Consider the following 11,145-nt stretch of genomic DNA (forward strand, 5'->3'; position numbering starts at 1 on the left):
CTTACTTGGTAACGAGTAATGGGGAGAGGTTGATAGTATTGATAAACATTGTGAGAAACGGCTCCCTCTGAAGTAAAGTAGTTTTCGAGAAAGAAGTAATTTTCCACGAATTTGATTTCGAGACATCAGAATTAGAATTTGAGGTCTCGAAATCAAGCATCTGAAAGCACACAATATGTGTGACAAGGGTGTTGTTTTTCATTATTATCTCGCAACTTCGACGACCGTAAAATTGAACTCAAATTTTTACAGGTTTGTTATGTTATGCACATGTTGAGATACACCAAGTGAGAAGACTGGTCTTTGACAATTACCAATAGTGTCCAGTGTCTTTAAGCTCACGGCTACATCTGTTGCCAAGGGTGTTGTTAAGGACATTATACGTTTTTATGCTAAGAATTATTTTGAGTAATTACCAATAGTGTTTAATGCCTTTAACTGGGCCTCTGTTGAGCACCACTTCAAGGCTGGCCTACTTTTTAGCCTCTTCATTTTAATCAACGCCAGAGATCTTAGGGTGAAATCCTCTGCTGGCTTTTTAATAATCCTCGCTATTTTCTTGCATCGTTACGTGTGATCCCCGAATCGAGAGCAATGATGCACCAGTTTCCATTTATTCGAAGGTTTTATCAAAATAAAGCATGTACTTTTTTTTAAAGGAAGTCAATAGAGTTCTTTAAGTGGTTCGCAGTGGACTTAACCACGTAGAGAATTAAAAAGAGTGTTTGCATTGATGGATGGGGAGCTCGTCACCACCACTACCGGTTCGCAATTTTTTCCCCTGCACTTTAGAATTGCCACCCTCAATTATTTTTAAAGTTTTTTTTATTAAGGATTCCCTTTTTGTAAATCGATTTAGAAAACAGATTTTCCCATTGAAAATAACTACGACAGTGGCAATTTCGGTGCTTCCGGTTTTACACACAGGGGCCAAACTTAATGGCTCTGCTAACCGCCGAATTCCGCGCTTACGATCACCATTTTGCCGCTTACGTGCAAGCGCCGAATTTCTGCGCTAGGTGTATTAGGCTTAGAATGCCTTAGTCTAGTCCCCTGATCAAAGATTCGTTGACGTCTCTTGTTAAAAATCTTCGGTCAGGTATCACCCACTTCGTCTCGTTCAAATTATCAAGAACCAGGCCTCGGTGGGTTTAAACCACTAGTTGAAAACCTCCACACCACACATTGATTCAAAACACGGTAATACTGATGAATTTTATTGCCTCTCTATCTGAAATCGGCCCCTGGACTTCGCTCCGTGTTTGGGCATTTCATGGGTGATATTGGGGCGTGGGATGATGTGATCAAAGTCTCATCATTGAGGAAGAAACTTCCTCTTTGGTCTCACGGAAGCCAGTGATCCGGACCTGAGCGTCTTGATCAAATAACAACTCAAACGGCAAGAAGTCTTTTTAAAGTGTGATGGAGGAGGAATCAGATGAAGATAACCGACAGGTTGCTAAATTCAACACGGGTGGATTAAGTGATTAATTGCGCTACATTAAATGAAATGCCGACTTGGTTTGGGGCTGTGTATATGTCTACTTATTAAGGTTAACAACACAACAAATACTCAGAAGTTAAGTTTCACATGTTCGCCGATTTTACGAAACGCTAGGATTAATCAGATCCTAAACTCGTCCTAACTTAGGATGGGTTCAAGAAACGAACAAAAAAGAGCAGCAATGTTGGGATATTAATGAAATGAAATTTGTTTCTAATTTGAGTGAATTTTAAGATGCATGGATTTCAGATTTTTGTTTCTGAAAAAAAAAAAAACGATTAAAATATCCGAGGTTGAGACGTCTTCAAACGTTCGTCAACCTTGTTCCTTCATGTAGATAATTAGCCCAAGAACACGGGATCGTTACGTGAGATCGTTAGGTGGGATCGATACGCTGTTATCTCAGACCTAGACCTTGTCTTTCGGAACAGAAACAAAACAATCGATTCTTAGTGTAGTGTAACAGTTAATAATATACGTGGAAGAAAGAAGGTACGGAAGCATTTTGCCGCCACACAAATAAAAAATTATATACCTCTTATCGAGTACGTACATAACAAGTTATCATGTACATGTACATACACGATATGTTTAGTTGTAGTGTGTACGTACACGACTATGTCATGGTATCAAAAACATTTTGATGTGAATTTGGATCAACTAGTCTTAGGGCAACAGAGGTATATTTGAGAACCACTGTGGCAGCTCACCGTTCGCGATAAATACAACGACAATAAAAACTGATGGCTAAAAGTACAGCAACGTTCGGAAATGTAGGCTACAGCATTTTGAGAAACATTTCACTTCGACGTAATGTGGTTTTGGAAAAGATATAGGCCTACATTTTTATTAAATTTGAAATTGAACAATGTTACATTTACATACATATGGAGAAACGTTTATTAGATTGTGTATGCCAATTACGATGAAGTATTCTTCCAGCGTGGACTGAACCGCTCCTGATTTTCGGCGATATTTAAAAAACGCTACCACTTTAAATGAAACTTTTCACAGGCTAATTTTATTGTATATATCTTCATTTATATATGATTAAAAAGAGCAAACGGTTCCTATATAATACGTTCCCTTTAAATATTGGAACGTTATAGAAAATATATTGCACGCTGTGGTGGGGTGAATGGCTTTTTGTATCACCCATGTAGGTGGCAATTGCGCCAGCGCGGCGAAGCCGAGGGTGCCTTTTGCAACGTTATAGATTGGAATGGAGGGAAAAATTTTACTCCATGATTTGAGGCAGTCTGCAATAAGAGTAAAAAGTACAACCTCATACCTGGGGCTATTTCTAATATTGATGATACAATTAGACGTTGGGAAACGACCAACCGTGGGCACGGTTGAGTGTAAAACGTCGGTACATAACTCATGTTTCCCTGGGCCATGTACACGGTAAAAGAGTCTTTGAGGCACAATTTGGTTCTCGAATCTATTACCAAACAACATTCCCTTTTTGAAGAAAAGTACATTACTCCTATTTGATCTAGTTATTCGAGAAATCTTGTCACTACAAACACCCGGTGATGTTGGTTGTTGAAAATAGTTATCAAGTTCGTTTGTCACTCTAGATAACGGATAACAAAATGATGGTTTATGTTTAAAGGCAGCGGACACTATTTGTAATTGGTCAAACTAATTATTAGCATCCCTTTCTTGGTAACGAGTAACAGGCAGAGGTTGGTAGTATAAAACATTGTGACAAACGGCTCCGTCTGAAGTAAAGTAGTAATTTTCCACGAATTTGATTTCGAGGCCTCAGAACTAGATTTTGAGGTCTCGAAATTAAAAGCATAAAGCACACAACTCCGTGTGACAAGGGTGTTTTTTTCTTTCATTACTATCTCGCAACTTCGACGACCAATATTGAGCTCCAATTTTCGCAGGTTTTTATTTTATGCATATGTTGAGATACACCAAGTGAGACTGGTCTTTGACAATAACCAAAGGGGTCCAGTGCCTTTAAGTTGATTTCAGTATACCCACAGAGTGTACGTGACAGTTGCTCAGTCCAAATGATATGTAAAACATAAATTGGCAATTTCCTCACCCAACTTTACACAATCAATCACTGCACAATCACGAAGACCTCTCTTCGCTTTAATCAACAGGGCCCAATTTCATAGAGCTGCTTAACGGTCGACAAAATTGCTAAGCAAAGCAAATTCTGCTAACCAGAATAAGGTTGCAAAATACCTTACAACATGTACAATTTGTGACTGGTATCCTGCTCAATATTTCTGACACAAGGGGTTTTTAAGCAGTATTTTCTAATCTTTGAAAGTACAACCCGGGTTTCAACTGAGATGAACATAGTCTGGTACCTTAAAATGAGAGTCATAACCCTTATTGTGGTTGAAAAGGGGATAATGATAAATGAGTCAGCTAAACAATGAAGGCGCTCATATACACACAACTGTTTTCGATATTAATTAGGCCTTAAAGACAGTGGACAATATTGATAAATGTCAATGACTAGTCTTCACAGTTGGTGTATCTCAACATATGCATAAAATAACAAACCTCAGGCACCAAGTCTTTTAATTATCGGAGTGAGAAATTACTTCATTCTCGAAAACTACGCTATAGTGTCCAGTGCATGCCTTTAATAGCACGCCCAATAGTCACCCTCGGGTGTTAGCTAAGCAACTAAAATAACTTGGTTTCCCCTTGCATGGCTGGCCTTTGGCTGTGCTTTATTGCCTACAAAAAAAAAATGCTTTCAGAATATCTGTCATAAAATAGGATTGCCCACCCACAGTCAGATATCCGGAGGATGTATAAACTCTGTTGTATAACAAAGGCGGTTTTTTCTGCGCATCACTAAGATTTACAGTTTAAAGAAAAATCATGTAGAGACTTGCAACAAAACAAATTTAAAGGCAGTGGATACTATTGGTAATTACTCCAAATAATTATCATCATAATACCTTTCTTGATTACGAGTAATGGGGAGTTGACGGTGTAAAACATTGTGAGTAACAGCTCCCTCTGAAGTGCCATAGATTTCGAGAAAGAGGTAATTTTCCACGAATTTGATTTCGAGACCTCAAGTTTAGAATTTGAGGTCTCGAAATCACACATCAGAAAGCACACAACTTCGTGTGACAAGTGTGTTTTTTCTTTCATTATTATCTCGCAAATTCGACGACCGATTGAGCTCAAATTTTCACAGGTTTGTTATTTTATGGATATGTTGAGATACACCAACTGTGAAGACTGGTCTTTGACAATTACCAATAGTGTCCAGTGTCTTTAAGCTGAGGTTGGGGCTGTATGAGGTTGACTGTGACTGTTGGGCTGATGTTTCAGACCACAAGGCACATCGTCAACGAGTGCCCCCATTAAGAACACTGGACGGTGACATCATTTCGTCTGGCCAGCTGTGCCCGAATAACTGTGACGTCACTTTAACTGTTGGACATGGACTTTGACATAACATAGTCTCGTTGTTACGTGCGAGACAAGTAGTCGCTTACGATAAGTGCACTTCGTTAATTCACAGTAATTACAGCCAAATTGCGTCGCTTTGCGATAAGTGCGTTGGGTTAATTTACAGCGTGACTTATTATATTAGAGGTAAGTTGAGTACGATGCACAGAAATACGAAAGAAAACTGGATTAAATAGACGTCATACGGACGATAAAAATGAGGATGGGCTGGAGATACTGCCTGAGGCAATGACAAAAAGAATGGACAACAAGACAAATGGATTTCTGCAATCAAGGACAGGGAAAAGGAAAAGAGGTAGACAGAGAAGAAGATGGAGAGATGACATCAGGGTACTCTCTCAATAAAATAATGAAAAACACGGTACCCTCTTTTCATTTCGAGTTGTCCCTCAAATAGCTCTTTAAAAAATGTGGTGTTATTTTCACTCTTTAAGAAGGGGTTCCCTCCAGGACAGAGTGAAAAAGATGCAAACTTCAATCTAAAAGAGTGAGAGACCACTCGAAAAAGAGTTGTCCCTCATAATAATATGGCTCTTTAAAGGGTACTTTTTCACTCTTTAACTTTAAGAGAGTATAGGCAGGAACAATGTACCAGAAGTGCAAGAAATAGAAATGAATGGCGTCGACTTGAGGAGGGCTACGTCTTACACTGGATGAACACAGCCTAATAAATGAAGGAAATGAGTTTACGATGCGATAAACAGTACGTTCGCATCAAGTTGTGTTTCATTGGGTGCCATTTCTATTCTATACATACCTGGGAATGTCAACAAAATGTCAAACAAAGAACTAATACACATTACTTATTAAAACTACTCGTCATGGTATCCTATGTATATACACACGTTTTGTAACCCGGGAAACATAGCATAACTTACCGGGTCTTACTGCCAAAACTGGAATGTTAAATTAATACCATTGGTGTAGTCACAAAAAGATACCACAAACAGAATAACAATTTACACCATGGGGAGTTGAAATAACCATAATTTTATGTCTGCCGAAGCAATGACTTTGGTGTTGTTTTAACACCGTATGATGTGAATTTTGATTCACTTTTCGGTTTCGGTGTCTCACCGTTTCAGACAGGCGCGCTAGAGTCGCGCCGAACCAAATAGATCAGGAGCGACTCTAGGTAGATTGACCCAAATACAATTTTGGTTTCAGACAGGAGAACTTTTTCTATATTAGGTTCGCCTTTCGGCTATTAAATAACAAGATCGACGTCTGAAACAAAGATGTCCCAGAGTAGTTCCGAATGACTGCATGCCACAGTGGATCTTTCGACTTCTAATAGCACGTCCAGTCGCTCCTATAACTTTTTCAGACGTCGAACCTTTCATGTACCCAATTCAGAATTTGGTTTGGCGCGATTCTGTATAGGAGGAGCGACTGTCTGAAACGGTTGTAGCAACACCCATTACATGTCAATTTGAAACACCCAAGTTTTTGCAGTGAAGCTGTGTGTGTGTACTACTCGCCGGCCTACCGTTTTTATCGTACCCGTACACGGCTTGCAAAGTAACGCCCTTCTCGAAGTCCCCAGACTCAAAACTCGAATTACAAAATAAATTACTGGTACTCCAAGTCGCGATAACAAACCAAAAGTACTCAGAGGCTTTTATTATAATCCTGGTAGGCCCTTCTTTGTACTTTGGTATTTTATCTTGTACTCGAACTTGGCGCATGGTACTCGAACTCAAACTCATACTCAAAGTACTACTCAGCTGTTGAACCTCAGTACTCGGATATCAGAGACTCGGTACTCAGACACTCGAACTCGATGACCCAGGTACTCGGACTCGAGCACTCCTCAGCATAGCTTAGTACTCGGCTGAACTGCACGAAGCTAACTACCTATTTCAAGCAAGCAAGCAAGCAAGCAAGCAAGCAAGCAAGCAAGCAAGCAAGCAAGCAAGCAAGCAAGCAAGCAAGCAAGCAAGCAAGCAAGCAAGCAAGCAAGCAAGCAAGCAAACAAACAAACAAACAAACAAACAAGCAAGCAAACAAACAAACAAACAAACAAACAAACAAACAAACAATCAAACACGTGCTCAGTATCCGTCCATATCATCACCCAAGCAATGGCGATCATACTTTTCAGTTTCACTAAAATATTAAATTCACTTACCGTTTACGGAGTAGCTGTCTTCCCCACTGGTGTTATTGTGAATACAAAACACTTCAAGACACCCATGGGGCACTTATTGGTCTTGGGAGCAGTTCTTACTCACATAAGCATCGGTTATAAGACTGCCCGATTACATACGCGATGGGGCTTCATATTGCTCAATTACATTACTGCGTTGCCTTAGTATTGCTTCCTCCGTGGTGAAACCATCCATATTGACCGTATACGATAAAGAGAGGCCCACTAATCAACGGCTGTTTCATGATGCCATTAATTAGACATACTACAAAGTTTTACACGCCTTTCGTAGCTGTTGATTTTTACGCTGAGTGCCTTGTTTGATTTTCTTTTGCACAAAAGTACTGGAAATTAAACAAACTGTTGAAATAATATGCATAAGCCATTTAGAGATTATCTGGACACAATACTATAATAACACTGTAAGGTTTGGGTATGCCTGTCCACCTAAAACAGTACACTAATGTTGGCTACCATCTCAAAAAGGCTTTATTTTTTTTATTTTAGGGTATAGCCTACATTCTCGTAGTAACAAATTGTACTGCAGATTGGCATGGCTGTCTCGTGCGTCTTTTAGCCTATCAGCTTGTTCAAAACCGCTTTATGCGTTGTATGGAATGTGCACACGGGTCCAAATTCGTTGTACTTGTACTATGTATCGGCTAATATTGTAGCTCACCGTCATGGAAACAAAACCTTGTTAAGGTATAGGTCTACTATATCCCTGGGCGTTATAGAGCTGCATTGTAAATTCCCTGCATCCGTACGAGCCGATTCTGTGCTTACGCCAAGCAGAGCCATGGAATTAGGCCCAGCTCTGACGTCACACTTAGGGAAGTAGGATTATGGATTTTTAAGATGGCGGCATGGTGACTTAAATGTATGAGGTTCATTTAAAAGCGTTTCGATGATGCCGGGTTTTAAATTTACCGAGGAGCTCACAAATTTGTCAAGCACCAGAAAGTCTCACAGCCACTGTGCAGTCGGACAGGTTCATTTGTAAAACTACAAGATCATGAGTAGATAAAATTGATGGCGCTGTTCAATTTTAGACAACAGTATAAAGTAGTATTCGAAAGTATGAAATTATTTAGTCCCATTCCCAATTGAAGAGTGGTGGATAGTAAATTTAATCGAAATCGAATCAAAAAGTTTGCTCGGGTCCGCCAAAGTACGCTCCTGTTAAAAAAGAGGGCGCTATAATGTTTACAGCTCTTTTCACAGACATAAAGAACCTATAGGTTCTTTACGTCTGGGAAGGCACTAAAAACTAACCTCTACAGCGGTTCGGAACTTTTCGTGTGCTCTCGGAACATTCCGGCACGGTTCGCGACGATCCCCCACGCAGCAGGTTTGGGGAGTTGTTACATAAGAGTGGACTAACCACTAGGACCTGGTTGTTAATGATTTCATGTCTAAAAGATGCAAGAACTGCTTCAAACCTCTTTATTCAAGTACATTTGTAGCAGCAGGTTTGGGGAGTTGTTACATAAGAGTGGACTAACCACTAGGACCTGGTTGTTAATGATTTCATGTCTAAAAGATGCAAGAACTGCTTCAAACCTCTTTATTCAAGTACATTTGTAGCAGCAGGTTTGGGGAGTTGTTACATAAGAGTGGACTAACCACTGGGACCTGGTTGTTTATATTTTCATGTTTAAAAGATGCAAGCACTGCTTCAGAGCTCTTTATTCAAGTACATTTGTAGCAGCAGGTTTGGGGAGTTGTTACATAAGAGTGAACTAACCACTGGGACCTGGTTGTTTATATTTTCATGTTTAAAAGATGCAAGTACTGCTTCAGACCTCTTTATTCAAGTACATTTGTAGCAGCAGGTTTGGGGAGTTGTTACATAAGAGTGGACTAACCACTAGGACCTGGTTGTTAATATTTTCATGTCTAAAAGATCAGGGGTTGATTTCACAAAGAGTTAGGACTAGTCCTCTAGGAGATATACAGATCGCATGGATAGTCCTAAGTTAGGACGAGTAACTGGTCTTAACTCGAGATAAGACTAGTCCTAACTCTTTGTGAAATCCACCCCAGTACTACTTCAGACCTCTATATTTAAGTACATTTGTAGCAGCAGGTTTGGGGAGTTGTTACATAAGAGTGGACTAACCACTGGGACCTGGTTGTATATTTCCATGTTAAAAAGATGCAAGCACTGCTTCAGACCTTGTGTGGATCATTTATTCTACTTTTAAAACATCTTTCTAACCATTTTATGAATTTCATAACAAACGGTTTCAAACGCTTTTATAATAGACCAACTCGTCCGATCCAAGGCAACGTGTTCCTTTAAAGTTAAGGTTTGAGATTGAAAGAAGATTATTTCAAGGTGTTTGATTGGTTTATAAAACAATAAAGCTATTTTATTTTTTTGAGAAACCTAGCTTTGAGTCACTGGTTCCTATTTGTTGCATCTCTTTGCGTCTTTTCCCTCTCCGATCTTGTCAAGCAAGTGCTCCCACAGTTATAGTGGTTTTTTTTTTTACATTCTTTTATTCAGTATTTTTCTAAGTGTACCATTTTCCCGGGATACATACGCTCAGCATAGAGCTATATAAATTGATTTTTATTTTTTTCCTTCCAGCCAGAGCCATGGGGTAAAATAATGCTAAAGAGCTCTAAGACCCACGTACAGACATAAACGTCGCGAAAGTACAGTCCTGTTAAAAAAGAAATCAAAAGAGGGCGCTATAATGTTTACAACTGTACACCTCTTTCCGCTTCGCCTGATTTATTTCGTGCACTTTATCGTACCACATAAACTACCCATGCAGTTTCGCTTTTATATTGCCCAACCAAAGGTCGCATTTGCAGGTGTGGAAGGAAAAAAGGTACGTACACCTTTTCATTATAGAATAATCCTTGAGTTTGCCTTATTGTTAACATTATTTGTAAACGAGTATGCCTGGGTTTGTGGAACTAGAAATGAAATCTTGCAAAGACAGTGGCACTTCCGGGTAAACGGGCTAGGGTTTTGCATGCAAATTGGTTGCAGAAAAATCTGTTATGCTGTAGCCATTATAGGCGTATACTTGTAATAACAATTGTATGCAGTGTGGTTTTGGTCGTGTTGACTTTACACGTGGAGACAGCTTTGTTGCTGGTGAATTTCGTACGTGACGGTTGTAATGCACCAAATCAATCTAAAAAGTAGTTCAAATCAAGGAGCAGCAGAGTCCAGAGACAAAATGACTGTAAAGTTCATAAACTGTTTCACTTTTGTAGTGATTTTTTTTATTTATACCCATTCGAGGATTGGATAAGCAGGCTTTTGAGTCATAGTGTAGTAGTACGCTTTTGTTTATCCTGGCCGTCTTAGAATGGATTGTTGTCCCCTCCTCTTCCTTCCTCCACATCCCGTACCTGTCCTGTACCCTTTTGTCTAATCCCGCTCCTCTAGTTACCTTTTTTGAAGTCTTATTATCCTTGTTTTACTTGTATGTATTTGTTTTTGACACTGGCCGAATAAATAATAATAATAATAATAATAATAATAATAAATGATCTTAGTTTAAAAATATTTATAAAACACTCCTTTAAAAAAAAAATCTCCAAAACACATGTACAAATTCCAATTCAGCCAGTGAAAGATTTTGTTAACTTTAAATTACAATTCCCAGCATGAAGTTATTATATTTAATGGCAGATTGCGTCTGTGTTGTGAACCACTATTCACCGTCAAAAGTCATCTGGACTGAGTTTTACTCCGAGCCTGTCACAGGTGAGTGGTTCTTTAGTGGTTTATTGGAATGTCCTGTTTAGATAAATACTCAAAACCAGACACATATAGCCATAATAAAGTCCGAAGTTCAATTTATAGGGAAACAGACAACACCTATTTTTTGTTAGTAAATGGTTCAGTTCACTGAGAAGCAATGCAATAATTTACCATTAACTTTTAGCTTGTAGTCTATTTATGAGCTTTGGATTGGTTCATGTTCTGTTCATTTGGCTATTTTTTCATAGATAAGTCGCTATTAAAAGGTGTTGAACTTGAAAGTTTTGTTCTGAATTC

General features: G+C 39.1%; 1 protein-coding gene across 2 annotated transcripts in view; it reads left to right on the forward strand.

Annotated features, from left to right (window-relative positions):
• The first annotated feature begins 9,846 nt into the window (after window positions 1-9,846).
• LOC139945201 (serpin B6-like) overlaps window positions 9,847-11,145 on the forward strand; it is a 49,699-nt gene continuing 48,400 nt past the window's right edge. For both annotated transcript variants that reach the window (XR_011787061.1, XM_071942495.1), the window contains exons 1-2: window positions 9,847-9,961; window positions 10,777-10,851. The gene's annotated coding sequence lies outside the window, so the exon portion shown is untranslated. The remainder of the gene's footprint in view (window positions 9,962-10,776; window positions 10,852-11,145) is intronic.

Source organism: Asterias amurensis, chromosome 12 (assembly GCF_032118995.1).
Source record: "Asterias amurensis chromosome 12, ASM3211899v1".
Classification (NCBI taxonomy): domain Eukaryota; kingdom Metazoa; phylum Echinodermata; class Asteroidea; order Forcipulatida; family Asteriidae; genus Asterias; species Asterias amurensis.